The sequence below is a fragment of the Cnephaeus nilssonii genome (genome assembly GCF_951640355.1).
Source record: "Cnephaeus nilssonii genome assembly, chromosome: 8".
Classification (NCBI taxonomy): Eukaryota; Metazoa; Chordata; class Mammalia; order Chiroptera; family Vespertilionidae; genus Cnephaeus; species Cnephaeus nilssonii.
The window spans coordinates 85803139-85817769 of NC_137079.1; the positions used below are offsets into that span (position 1 = coordinate 85803139).

Here is a 14631-nt window from a genome sequence, read left to right on the forward strand (position 1 = left end):
CTATTCATCATTTTGAATATTTCTTGCCACTCCCTTCTGGCCTGCATAGTTTCTGTTGAGAAATCAGCTGACAGTCATATGGGCACTCCCTTGTAGGTAACTAAATGCTGTTCTCATGCTGCCTTTTTTTTTTTTTTTTAATGGGTCCAGGCCTCTGTCTTGAGACCTGGGAAGCCAGGTTAGGCTTTTTATTATTATTACTAGAGGCCCGGTGCACAAAATTTGTGCACAGAGGGAGGGGTCCCTCAGCCTGGCCTGCACCCTCTTCAATCCAGGACCCCTCAGGGGATGTTTGACTGCTGGTTAGGCCTGATCCCTGTGGGCCTAAACCGGCAGTTGGACATCCTTCTCGCAATCCGGAACCACTGGCTCCTAACTGCTCACTTGCCTGCCTGCCTGATTGCCCCTAACCACCTCTGCCTGCCTGCCTGATAGCCCCTAACTGCCCTCCCCTGCCGGCCTGGTCGCCCATAACTGCCTCTGCCTTGGCCCCCACCATCGTGGCTTTGTGCGGAAGGACATCCAGATGGATGTCCAGAAGACATCCAGTCTAATTATCATATTACCCTTTTATTAGTATAGATGATGATGATTATTATTATCATTATTGATTTCAGAGGGGAAGGGAGAGGTTAGAGAGAGAGAGAAACATCAGTGATGAAAGAGAATCACTGATTGGCTGCCTCCTGCACACACCCTACTGGAGATCGAGCCCGCAACCCAGGCATGTGCTCTTGACCAGAATTGAACCTTGGACCCTTCAGTCCGCAGGCCGACACTCTATCCACTCAGCCAAACCAGCCAGGATTTGTAAGTCTATTTCTTTCACCAGGTAGGGGAAGTTAACTGTCATTATTTCTTCAAACAGGTTTTCAATATCTTGTTCTGTCTTCTCCTTCTGATATCCCCATAATGCAAATGTTGGTATACTTGAAGTTGTCCCAGAGGTTCCTTACACTATCTTCATATTTTTGGGTTCTTTTTTCTTTTTGCTCTTCTGATTGGGTGTTTTTTACTTCCTCATATCCAAACTATTGATTTGATTCTCAGAATCCTCTACTATTGATTCTCTATAAGTTATTTCAGTTAGTGTATGCTTAATTTCTGACTGGTCCTTTTTCATATCTTTGAAATTCTCACTAAGATCCTCAAAAGTCGCATTAAGTCCCTTGAAGCTCTCATTAAGATCCTTGTGCAACCTTATAACCATTGTTTTAAACTCTACATCTAGTAGTTTGCTTGCTTCCATTTCATTTAGTTCTTTTTCTGGAGATGATTTCTGTTCTTGTCATTTGTGACATGTTTCTTTGTCTCCACATTTTGACTCCTTCCCTGTGTTTGTTCCTATGTATTAGATACAGCTGCTTTGCCTCCTGGAATTGGTAGAGTGGCCTTGTATAGTAGGAGTCCTGTAAGTCCCCCAGTGGCTCAGCCTCCTCAGTCACCTCTTCTGGGCACTCTAGTTGGGCCCCTGTGTGGGCTGTGTGCACAGTCTTGTAGTTGAGCCTTGATTGCTGTTGATGTCACTGGGAGGAATTGACCTCCAGCCCAATTGTCTGTGAGAACCAGCTGCAACTACAACAGAAGAGCTGCTATGTTAGAGACATCACTATGGAGCAGGACTTGCTTCAGTGGGGCTTTGGTGCCAGTGCCAGGTTTTGGGCCTCTTATTGATAGGTACATGCCAGCTGCTGCTTGTTTGAGAGATTTTAGGAAGTCTGAGGCCTGAGCCTGGACAGATCATTCACATGGAAAAACCATTGCAAACAGCTTGGGTGGGGCTACAAATTGAATGGGGTGGGGTCTCAGGGAATCACCAGGGTGGAGCAAACAGTGTGAGCCAGGCTGATGGAAACTCAGATATGGCTGCCAGTGAGCTTTGTGACCAGGGAGCTCCCAGCACAGGAACAATGACCATTGCAAGCACCCCTGTCTAGGAGAAAGCTGCCCCCAAGTTCCTGCCCTGATGCCAGACAGTCCAGTTCCTCCCCGTATGTCCCTGGTTCCCTGGTGTTTTCATTTAGATATGCAGGAAGCTTGGGCATGGTGGAAATAGAGTGAAAATATCCCCCTACCCATCTCCCTCTTCTGAAATGGCCCACTGGGATCACTGCCCTGCTTCATATTAACATGACAAAACTCGACATAGTGTTCATGAGCACACTCGTACCCACTTCAGCCCCAGAGCACTCAGGATGGGCTTCTTGGAAGAGCAAAGGTTCATCTCCCTTAATTTGGCTTGAGGAATGGGGACCTGTTGTATTTCCTGGATGAGGGAGTTTTGGGCAGGTTAAAAAATTTTTAATCTAATCTAACTGTTGTCCTTGTGCCTAGCAGCTCTAGAAGGTTAATCCTTCTCACATGCCTGCCGTTCTGTCTCTGAACTGAAGGAATCCAGCCAGCAGGCAGTGGGCAACCTGGGGCAGACGGTCTCAGTTAGGCATCTGTGCAGCCGGCCATGATCTGACATCAGGCTGGACTCAGGGCCTGGACAAAGCCCCTTTCTCTCTACCTTCTCCCTTCCATCATCCTTGTGTTTGTATCTGGGTCCTCAGAGTTTTTTCCTTCCCTTTCTGTCCCCATTTTCTACTTCCCCTCTGCTCCTGTGTCTCCCCATTCCTAGCCCTCACCTTCCCACAGGTCCCTGGCCCCTCCCCCAGCATCAGGCTAGTCCCTATCCTCAGCTGCATGGATAAACTTCCCGCCCTAACCGGTTTGGCTCAGTGGATAGAGCGTCGGTCTGCGGACTGAAAGGTCCCAGGTTCGATTCCGGTCAAGGGCATGTACCTTGATTGCGGGCACATCCCCAGTAGGAGGTGTGCAGGAGGCAGCTGATCGATGTTTCTCTCTCATCGATGTTTCTAACTCTCTCTCCCTTTCCCTTCCTCTCTGTAAAAAATCAATAAAATATATTTTTTAAAAAAGATAAACTTCCCACCTAGAACCTCCCCTGATAGGGATTTACCAGGATATAATTTTTTAAAATATATTTTTATAGATTTCAGAGAGGAAGGGGGAGAGAAAGATAGAAACATCAGTGATGAGAGAGAATCGTTGACCAGCTGCCTCCTGCATACCCCACACTAGGGGTTGAGCCTGCAACCCAGGCATGTGCCCTGACTGGGAATTGAACCGTGACCTCCTGGTCCATAGGTCACCAATGCTCAACCACTGAACCATGTCAGCCAGGCCAGAATATAATTTGTTTAATTTTTTTTTCTTTTTAATCCTCACTTGAGGAAATGTCTTTCATTAATTTTAGAGAGAGGAAGGGGGGGAGAGAGACAGAGAGAGAAACGATATGAGAAACAGTAATTGACTGCCTCCCATACACATTCGGACCGGGGATCAAACCTGCAACCTAGGTAGTTATGTGCCCTGGTCGGGAATTGTACCCGCCACCTTTTGGTGTACAAGACCACATTCCAACCAACTGAGCCACACCAGCCAGGGAAGTTTGTTTAATTTTTAATTTGATTATCCACTCCTGCCAATCAAGAATGCATGTCCTTTGTAGAAAATTGGGAAAGTATAGAAAAGTATGACAGGCAGAAAAGATCATTCATGGGATAAGTAGTTAAGTCTTTTCATAGGTTAGCATCTGTATCTGTTTGATTCTGAGCTCTGCTTCTTACACATCCATGTGACCCAAGACCAGTTACCTACCTTCTCTATCTACACTTGTCTGCATAATTGTGACATTTGCATCTAGAAGCATTGTCTGAGGATAAAATGAGCAAATACTTAGGACATAGTAGGACTTACAAAATGATAGGCATTGGTCTCAATTAAGTGGTAGCCATTGTGAGTGGGAGTTGTGACTGTTACTGTCATAGCTCAGCACCCCCACTGGAAGTCCTCTCCGGGCCGGACAGCACAGGAACTGCTCCCACTGAGCTGCAGGTGTTGGTAAGATGCTCTGGTTTTGAACAAGCTCCCAGTGGAAGGTGGACAGGTAGGGTTGGGTCCCCAGTACTGTTGGCTGCCCTCAGGACATTCTGATCCTGGAATCCGTTTCCATCTCCTCATTCTCATTAACAACTATGCATCACTTCCCGTCTCTGCCAATTCTTTCTGGTTCGCCCTCCAGACCCCACCTCTGACCTTCTTTTCCCCTCCCTGGTCTTTTTTCTTTATGTTGTTGGTTTTTATTATTATTGATTTTAGAGAGAGGGAGAGAGAGAGAAGCATCAGCGTGAGAGAGAAACATCAATAAGTTGCCTCTGGTATGCACCCTGATCAGGGGTGGAACCTGCAACCTGGGCATGTACCCTGACCAGGAATCCAGCCGGCAACCTTTCAGTGCACAGGATGACCAACTGAGCCACTCCGGCCACGGCCCTCCCTGGTCTTTTAACTTTACTTTGTTGCTTCTCTGACTCCCTACTGCTTCTCTTGACTCTTGCTCCCCCAAAAAAGCTAATGACGAAAGTGAGAGACCTCATACATTTTATCTTACTAACTAGTATTTTTCATTATAAAAATACGTTGTGCAATCTGTATATACAGGGAATCCCAAAACATGTACACACACTTTAACAGCTGATAGCTCGATTGATGTTTCTTTCTTTTCAACCAGACTAATCTTTGAACAAAGGAAATTCATCCTAAAATGCTGCTGGAAGTTTGAAAACACAGTTGAAGTACAAACACTGCCTTTATAATTATTCAAAGTGTCCCATAAAAATGTATACACACTTTGAATAATTAAAATGAGTATACATTTTAATAGCTGATAACTTACTTAATTTTCACTCTTTTTCAGGTTCAACTGATTTTAAATAATGGGTGAAGCCAGACTAAGCTTTGAACAAAGAAAATTTGTACAGTAGATTTTTTTTATGCCAGCAACAGTTGACGAATTGAGGGCATACAAATACCAAACAAAATGATTCTTGATGTTTGCAATTTCATTGCTTCACATTATCAGCAATGCCTGGACCAGAACACTCATCAGTTTGAAAATGGGCATTGACCAAAAAAATAGTTATTCATTTCTGTAGATTCTTTTAAATTTTGAAAATGAACTGTATGTTAATAAATACTGACTTTATAATCATTCTAAGTGTGTATACATTTTGGGGGGACACCCTATGTATATATGTTTAACACAATTAGATTCAGTATATATACTCTTCTACAGATTGCCTCTTTTACTTAATATATGGCAGACATCTTTTCATATTGGTTCATACAGCTCGGCCTCCTGGATACTAATTAGAGGTTTTGTTGTATGTTGTTGTTTTTTCCTGCCTCTGAATTATGTCTGTTTTCTGCTTGTTCATCTTGGTCTTTCTGTTTTGTGCTGAAGGCTTCCTTGATAATTCTTGCCTATTCACATTTTTTAAGTGAGGGAGTTGATATTTGATTAGAAGCCCTCTGTGTGTGGGCAGGACTTGTCAACTGGCAAACTTTGCTTTATGGTGAGCAGGTGGAACCTGGCCATGGTTCTGGGGATTCTAAAATGCCAGCATGTGGAGGATCTAAATTTGGGGAATCACACATTCTCACTGCCTTAATTCTCCCCAGAGAGTTTATTCAATTTTTTTAAAGAGAAAAGTACTATGTCATGTCATGTTTTAGGTAGATATGTGATAGGCAATTATGTTATCATAGACAGCTAGATATAAATAAAGGGAGCAAAGGAAGTCAGACATGATGTATAGTCAACTAGGAAGCATAAGCCTACTTAATCAGGAAGCTACAGCTTCACACCCCAGGGGATCGAAGCATTGCCCCGAAAAGGGGATTAACACAATCCCTCCCCCCTCCCCCCATATATAGGGAGGAAGGACCCGCTTTTCAGTCTCCACGTTCTACTCACCCAGACTATGGGGAAGGTAAGCACATGTGCTGTAGGAGCCAAGATTGCAACCATAGAGGCCTGTCTGTCTGGCCTGGAAAAGAATTGGATTGGATAAGGGACACAGGACCCCAGAGTATCTGGGAAATTGGTTGGTTAGGGGGAGGACCCATGAAAGCTTGGAAAGTGGATTAGTTTGAAGAAGCCCCTGGTCTCTCCCAAGCCCAAGTTAATATAACCTGAGCCTAACAAAGCCTTTTTTTCTCGTGGGGTAACATGCACCTGCCCTGTTTGCTTGCACCTTTTTTCTCCATAGCAAACATGTGGCCCGAGCAGCCACTGGCAGGCAGCCGTGTGGACTTCAAGCAGGCTTCAAGCCAAGCCTGGGTACTGGGTACAGCAGCGCCAGCTGGCTGGAGCACAGCCAGGAACTGGACTAAGCTTTGATATGGACTAAGCTTTGATATGGCACAGAATCTCTGGACATTGGTTTTTGTATTGCGCTTGATGAATACAAGACTGGACTCTTTTCATGGTGGGATGGTCAGAGATGGAATATTAAAAATCTAGGGACAGCCTTCTATTTCCTCCCAAATCTTACCACCAGACCTCATCCTCCCTTGTGGGTGTCCAAAAATGCTTTTCTTGAGACACCATAAGGACCCCACTTCTACCAGCAACATCTAGCCAGGCAGGAGCAGAGCAAGGACAGGTACAGAAGGTCACCAGGGCAGAAAGCCCCAAGTACCTAGCAACAGGCAAAACTGGCCTGGGTCCTCTCCCCCAGGGTGACCTTTGCTCCCGTGGCATATCTCCAGTCATACAGTTTAGACCCTCTGACCTATCAGCGCTCGCTGATCATGTGGTTCAGATCCTCCCCTGACCTTTCTTCCCCTGGCCTGTTGCTAGTCATGCATGTTAGACCCCCATAGAGGGGGAATGAACAAGTGGACCTTAAGCATTAAGTCCTGGGACTGAGTTTCTGACCTGTATAAAATACATCTAGGCCTCAATTTTGTTTCATTCAGCTGCAGGCCCAGAAAAGCAGCGAAACAGATAAGCAACACCAGGGCTGACCTCAAGACCAGCTGCATTGACTAATAACACCCCCCACCTCCACCCCCACTCTGGTGACAACCAATCCTTAGAGACTACGACCCTGAAAGGACACAACTGGGAAGCTGATGAACATTATATTGGGCTCCTCCCCTGAGACCTCCAGATAAATACCCTCAAGACAGAGAACCCAGTGGGGTCTCCCTACTCCCTTTCCCAGGAGCATTTTCCTGGCCTCTCTGTTTCTCCTAAGTTCTAAGGGTCCTTCCTTTGCCTCTGTAACTTGTTTCCTAAGCCCATTTCTTCTATGGCTCACTTCTCCTACCTTTGTGACTTTCTAAATGAACTTTGGCTTATATTTGAGTCTTGGATCTGAGTTCTTAGCCAGAAGTCAAGTACCAAGGTTGCTGAACCAAGGTCCAATGCTGTACCAAGGTTGCTGGTACCAAGGTTGCTGAACCAAGGTCCAACATTCTAGTGCTGTACCGCTGCCGATAGATGATAGATAGATAGATAGATAGATAGATAGATAGATAGATAGATAGATAGATAGACAGACAGACTCATACTCCCTGGGAAAGTAAATACTATTATTTACTATTATTTCCATGTTCTCAACCAATGAGAAGTGAAGGGAAAATTTAAATTCAGGTCTATTTAACTCAAAAGCCAAATTCTCTTTAACAACTATGATAAACTGACCTGGATGATCCTGTAAACTGGGTACATAAATGTGTGGACGAAAAGGGGGCCACATACTAAATCTGACAAGCTCAGGGGAGGCCTCCACGGTGGACTTCCCAAACTCAGAGACCTAAAGTAACCACATAGGATGGTCTGAAATTAAAACTTTGCAGCTAAAAGGGAGGCATGGCAGGTAGTCATGTCCTAGGCCAGTCTGTTCCTTGACAGAGGTCAATCTTTACCTTAACTGAGTCTATTGTCTTTTTGCATCTATATAACATACCTTTGCAATATGCAGGCACAATCTCCCACCACTGCAGGAGACCACAGAGCCTCTCATTGTTATTGTTATCGTGTTAGTTGTTAACCGTTAACCTATAGGAAAAAGAAGTATGTGTCTATTTGTTTTACTTTTTATCCAATCCCTGAGATTCCCTCACTTTGCTTTGTCCCACCTCCCTAATCTGTCACCAGTGAATTTCCTCTAACACTCCTTCTGCCTCCTGCTTTGATGCTGGTGTATAAAATCAGTGGTAAAACGGGCGGCTCTCTATGGAGCACACATGCGCCTCTCCCCACCCCTTCTTTCCCAGCGGGTGTTCTCTCTCTTCCCCCGCTAAGCTCCAAGGGCCCTTCTTTTGCTGTAACTTGTTTCCTGAGCCCATTTCTTCTATGGCTCACTTCTACCTCTGTGACTTTCTAAATAAACCTTTTCTTATAGTTTAAGGCGTGGCTCTGAATTTTTCTCTTAGCCAGAACTCAAGAACCGAGGCTGCTGAACAGAAGTTAACAGCTGGTGCCATTTTCTCCACTGCTAACACATGGTGCGCGATTCCCATTGCCTTCTCGCCATTCTCGATGGGGAACCACTCATAGTGCCTGGAGATACCCATAGGGGGTACATACTTGCCAACTGGGAGAAATTTGACCGTGAGTCCCTCAAGAAAAGGAGGCTAGTCTTCTTTTGCAACATGACCTGGCCCCTGTATAAAGTGGGCAATGGAGAGGTTTGGCTAATCAATGGCACTAATAATTTAATTTTCTTTTATTTTTTATAAGGTTGCCAATTTTTTTTAAAAGATTTTTTTTTTTTAATTGAGAGAGAGGAAGGGAGAGGGGTAGAGAGAAACATCAGCTGCCTTCTGCACGCCCCCTGCTGGGGATCGAGCCCACAACCTGGGCATGAGCCGCTGGCTGGCCGGAATCAAACCCAGGACCCTTCAGTCTGCAAGTCGACACTCTATCCACTGAGCCAAACCGGCTAGGGCTGCACCATTAATTTTAATACTATCTTGTGGCTAGGCCTATTTTGTTATTCCCAAGGGAAATCGATTACCTGTAAACTAGATCCCTCCACAATTGCTATATTGTACTCACAGCCCCTGCCTCCTTTACCTCCCCTGGGTAATTTCTCAGAAAATAAGAAAATAAACAAGTAAATAAGTGGTAAAACTGCCATTTTCAGAGATTTTGTCAATTTGTTGAGATTTTGCTTCCTGGCAATTATCAGTTTGACTCAAATAAACTAATAAAAATTCTTACAGGTTTGGATGTTTCTTACATCAACAGGTAGATAGATTTGGTATAATTTGGCTTACCCTGGACCCTAGCCTCATTCCCCACAGAAGGATCTTGGTTAGTGGTCTTGTATAGAAATTGTAGAGCCTTAGTGTTGAGAAAATCACTTTGCTTTTAGCCTCCATTCAGACTTATTTCCCATCCTCAAAAGAAAAAAACATCTGAGAGAGGCAAATCAAAACAACAATGAGGTTCTCACACCTGTCAGAATGGCTATCATCAACAAATCAACAAATGACAAGTGCTGGCGAGGATGCGGAGAAAAAGGAACCCTCGTGCACTGCTGGTGGGAATGCAGACTGGTGCAGCCACTGTGGAAGCAATATGGAGTTTCCTCAAAAAGTTAAAAATGCCCCTGGGTCCGGGTGAGGCTGGGTCCCGGGTCCGGGTGAGGCCGCGCGCCCCTGGGTCCAGATGATGCCGCGTGCCCCGGGTCCGGGTGAGGCCGCGCGCCCCTGGGTCCAGGTGAGGCTGGATCCCAGGTCCGGGTGAAGCTGCGCGCACCTGGGTCTGGGTGAGGCCGCGCGCCCCTGGGTCCAGACGAGGCTGAGTCCCGGGCCCAGATGAGGCCGCGCGCCCCTGGGTCCGGGAGAGGCCACCCGCCCCCGGGTCCGGGTGAGGCCGCGCCCCTGGGTCCGGGCGAGACCAAACCAGAGGGAGTCGGACCTGCATTACCACCATTTGTCCACCATCCAGAGCTGAGGGGTCAGTGCCGACATGTACACATAAGGAACTAGTGGACATTGAAATTGGGTCTCAAAAGAACTATTGGTCCAGAAAGAAACTCACTACAGACTGATTCATTTGCCTGTCAGCATAACTATTATTGCTCGTCTCACATTCGGTTCTTCTAAGTATATTTCTAGTAACACATGATCTCACTCATCTAGGGGAAATGATGAACAACATAGACTGATGAACAAGAACAGAACCAGAAACAAGGAGGCATCAATCGGACTGTTGGGCCTCAGAGGGAGGGTAGGGGAAGGTGGGGGTAGGGGGGAGAGATCAACCAAAGGACTTGTGTGCATGCATATGAGCCTAACCAATGGTTAAGTTCAACAGGGGGTTGGGGCATCCGTGGGGAGGGGTGTGGGATGGGAATGGGGGGATGAGGACAAATATGTGACACCTTAATCAATAAAGAAATTTAAAAAAAGTTAAAAATGGAACTCCCATTTGACCCAGTAATCCCACATCTAGGAATATATTCCAAGAAACCAGAAACACCAATCAGAAAGGATATATGCACCCCTATGTTCATAGCAGCACAATTTACAATAGCTAAGATTTGGGAACAGCCAAAGTGCCCATCAGCAGATGAGTGGATTAAAAGCCAGTGGTACATCTACACAATGGAATACTACATTGCAGTAAAAAAAGAAGGAACTCTTACCATTCACAACAGCATGGATGGACATGGAGAGCATTATGCTAGGTGAAATAAGCCAGTTAGAGAAAGATAAATATCACATGATCTCACTCATTTGTGGAATATAATGAACAACATAAACTGATAAACTAAGATCCAGAGACAGAGAAACATCCAATAGACCATCAAACTTCAGAGGGGGGGCGGGGGGGTTAAGAGATCAACCAAAGGACTTGTATGCATGCATATAAGCATAACCAATGGACACAGACACAAGGGGGTGAGGGCATGTGCTGGGGGGTCAGGCTGGCTGGGGAGAGGTCAATGGGGGGGAAAGGAGAGAAATGTAATACTATATGTAATACTTTAAACAATAAAGAAATTTTTTAAAAAAGAAACAACCAGCCCTAGCCTGTTTTGCTCAGTGGTTGGAGCATTGGACTGAGGGTCTTGCGTTTGAGTCCAGTCAAGGGCTCCCACCTTGGTTGCAGGCTAATCCCTGGCCCTGGTCCTGTATATGCATTTACAGGAGGCAGCCAATCAATGTGTTACTCTCACATCAATGTTTCTACCTCTCCCCCGCCCACTCTCTCTAAAAATCAATGGAGAAATATCCTCCATTGGATTTAAAAAGAAAAAAACAAATTTTCTGAATGTTTGTTAAGCTTCACTTTCTTGACACAAAGAGAAGCTCTTGGCATTTATCCTTTCAGGCCCTTCCCATTGAAGGGCATTGAAAAGGACATTGCACTCTGGTACATTTTTTAAAATATATTGTTATTGATTTCAGAAAGGAAGGGAGAGAGAGATAGAAACATCAATGATGAGAGAGAATCATTGATCGGCTACCTCCTACATGTGCCCTTGACCGGAATCAAACCTGGGACCCTTCAGTCCGCAGGCCGATGCTCTATCCACTGAGCCAAACCAGCTAGGGCTCACTCAGGTACATTCTGTGTTGAGATCAATTTGCATAGCTATTTGATGCCTGGGCACTGCCTCTTCTGTTTACGGAAGTGGAGGCTTTCTGCTAAATGATTATTAATCCTTCTCTTTCAACTTTTTAAAAAATTGATTTGGGAGAGAAACATGGATTTGTTGTTCTAGTTATTTATGTATTCATTGGTTGATTCTTGTATGTGCCCTGACCGGAGGTCAGACCCGCAACCTTGGCATATTGGGATGACACTCTTAACCAACTGACCTACCCAGCCAGGGCTCCTCTTAACTTTTTAATGTCATTCAAGGTCACTGTGAGTTTCAGCCATTCTTTCATTCTGAGGTTGCTTGAAACCTCTCTGCCTTAGAAGACCTCCTTTGTTAAAAGATAATATAATAATCAATCCAGTGACCTTTCAGGTATGGTTAGTGTCAGGTCAGACAGAAAATGTCTTGGGATAGCTAATTATGAAGCAAATTGACCAGTAACTCCCTGAATTACTTTTATTGAGTTTTATTGTTTAATATAACTTGTCATATCCTAGAATGTCATTCCCAATCAGAAAGTAGAAAGCTTTACCTTTTTTTTTTTTTTTTAAATCCTCACCCAAGGATATGCTTTATGAGGAAGGGAGGGAGGAACAGAAGGGTTGGGAGAGAGGGGTGGGGTTACATCAATTGGTTGTTTCTTGTGCTGAGACCGAACCCCCAACCTGTGTATATGCCCTGACTGGGAATCAAACCTGAGACCCCTTGGTGTACAGGACAGCACTCCAACCAACTGAGTCATATGAGCCAGGACAGAAAGAGGACGCTTTTAGAGATAGGACATAAACCCCAACACACACCTCTTCAAAAATTGTTTTCTGATCTGCATAAGAGGGAGGCCTTTACTCATAGGAAAATAAACTTCTGCTATACATTTTTAAGTTGACTCGTGTGTGTGTGTGTGTGTGTGTGTGTGTGTGTGTGTGTGTGTGTGTGTTTTATTAATTTCAGAGAGGGAGAGAAAGATAGAAACATCAATGATGAGACAGAATCATTGATTGGCTGCCTCCTGCACTCCCCCAAGTGGGGATAGAGCCTGAAACCTGGGCATGTGCCCTGACCAGGAATCAGACTGTGACCTCCTAGTTCATAGGTGGATGTTCAACCACTGAGCCATGTCAGCTAGGCTCAAATATATTTTAAAACAGGAAGAAAGCCGAGGCCGGTTTGGCTCAGTGGATGGAGCGTCGGTCTGCGGACTGAGGGGTCCCGGGTTAGATTTCGGTCGGGGGCATGTGCATTGGTTGCGGGCACATCCCCGGTGGGGGGTGTGCGGGAGGCAGCTGGTCGATGTTTCTCTCTCATCCATGTTTCTAGCTCTCTATCCCTCTCCCTTCCTCTCTGTGAAAAATCAATAAAATATATTTTTAAAAAAACACAGGGAGAAAAACATTAAACAAAATGTTTATTTGAAAGATTTAAATTTGCATTTTTAAAACAAGGTGAGTAGTAACCAGCCTCCAAGAGGGTCACCTGAGATCCCCACCTCCTGATATTCACAGCCTTGGGTAGTCTCCTCCCACATTGAATTGGGGTGCCCTATGTAACCATTGGGATATTGAGGAAATCATGGTGTGTGACTTCCAAAGCTGGGTCATAAAATATATTGTGGCTTCTCCCTTGCCTTCTGTTAGCTCTCTCACTCTGGAGAAAACAAATGCCATATTGTGGAGACACTCAAACAGCCCTGTGATGAGATCCTCGGGGAGGAATTGAGGCTTTCTACCAACAGTCATGTGAGTGAGCAGCTTGGAAGTCGATCCTCCGGCCCAGTCAGACACTCGGATGATTGCAGACTCAGCTGACATTTTGACAGCAACCTCACAATAGAGGCCCCAAGCTAAAACCACCTAGCTGAGGGTGCCTGAATTCTTGACCTACATAAACTACAAGATGAATGTTTTGTTATTTTAAAACACTAAATTGGGGGGTTATTTATAACACAGCAATAGATAATACAGTGAGTCACAATAAACAAGGTGAAAGATTCAGATTATGTATTTGAAAATAAAAAGGAATCCGAGGATATTCAGAGCTTTCAACTTGTAGAACATGTGACAAAGTTCCTTTGATTACGTAGGGCTGATTTCACTCATTGTTCTCTTCTGTGGGTGTTCACATTCACCCATGTATACCTATATATTTGTTAGGCGGTAATTACACCTTTCCAGGGGTTGTCATTCTTCTCCAACACTATAAAAATCCTTGGAGGAGGAGAAGTTGAAAGAGAGGAGTTAAGGAGCAGCAAATCACAACTGAAAACAAAGTCAAAACTTTCTAATTCAACATGAGCGTTAGCCCAGCCATCTTCTAATTCATACCGGTGGTTGTGCGTTGTCAGGCCTACATCTCCATGCCACTTCCCAGCAAGGAGACCTCCAAGTGTTGAAGCTGTCACTGGCTGAGTCTCACTGTCTTGAACTGCAACTTACCTTGGAGTTTTATAGGCAGCAAGCTTGGGCACCCTCTGGTGGCCTTCCAATGAACTGCAAACAAACATTACCAGGGCCATTTTAAGTACGTGGCCATGTTTAATTTAAGTTCTTTTTCTATACATATACTGTAGATACAGCAGCTGGGAGTATGATTTCCAAAAAGGAACGCTTTTTACCTACATACTTTTTAAAATATAATTCTTTATTGTTGAAAGTATTACATGTCCCCTTTTTTCCCCCCATTGGCCCCCTCCAGCCCATCCCTGCTCCATTGTCTGTGCATCTATGCATGCAAGGTTCTTGGGTGATTACTTCCCACCCACCCACTCTCCCCCACCTTCCCTCCGAGATTCCACATACTGTCCCCTGCTTCCATGTCTCTGGATCCACTCTGTTCATCAGTTTATTTTGTTACTTGGATACCACATATGAGTGAGATCATGTGATACTTGTCTTTCTCTGACTGACTTATTTCACTTAGCATGATATTCTCCAGGTCCCTCCATGCTGTTTTAAAGGTAAGAGATTCTTCCTTTTTACTGCTGCATAGTATTCCATGGTAGAAATGTACCACAGCTTTTTTATTCACTCATCTCCTGAAGGGCACTTGGGCTGTTCCCAGATCTTAGCTATGGTGAATTGTGCTGCTATGAACGTATGGGTGCACACATTCTTTCTGATTGGTGTTTCTTATTTCTTGGGATATATTCCTAGAA

The 14631-nt window shown here is 44.8% G+C and overlaps 1 protein-coding gene across 1 annotated transcript in view; it reads left to right on the forward strand.

Annotated features, from left to right (window-relative positions):
• The window catches only part of GTF2F2 (general transcription factor IIF subunit 2), a 198919-nt gene extending 189408 nt beyond the window's left edge, over positions 1–9511 (forward strand). Inside the window, exon 9 of the mRNA XM_079778843.1 lies at positions 4766–9511. The gene's annotated coding sequence lies outside the window, so the exon portion shown is untranslated. The remainder of the gene's footprint in view (positions 1–4765) is intronic.
• The last annotated feature ends 5120 nt before the right edge of the window (positions 9512–14631 follow it).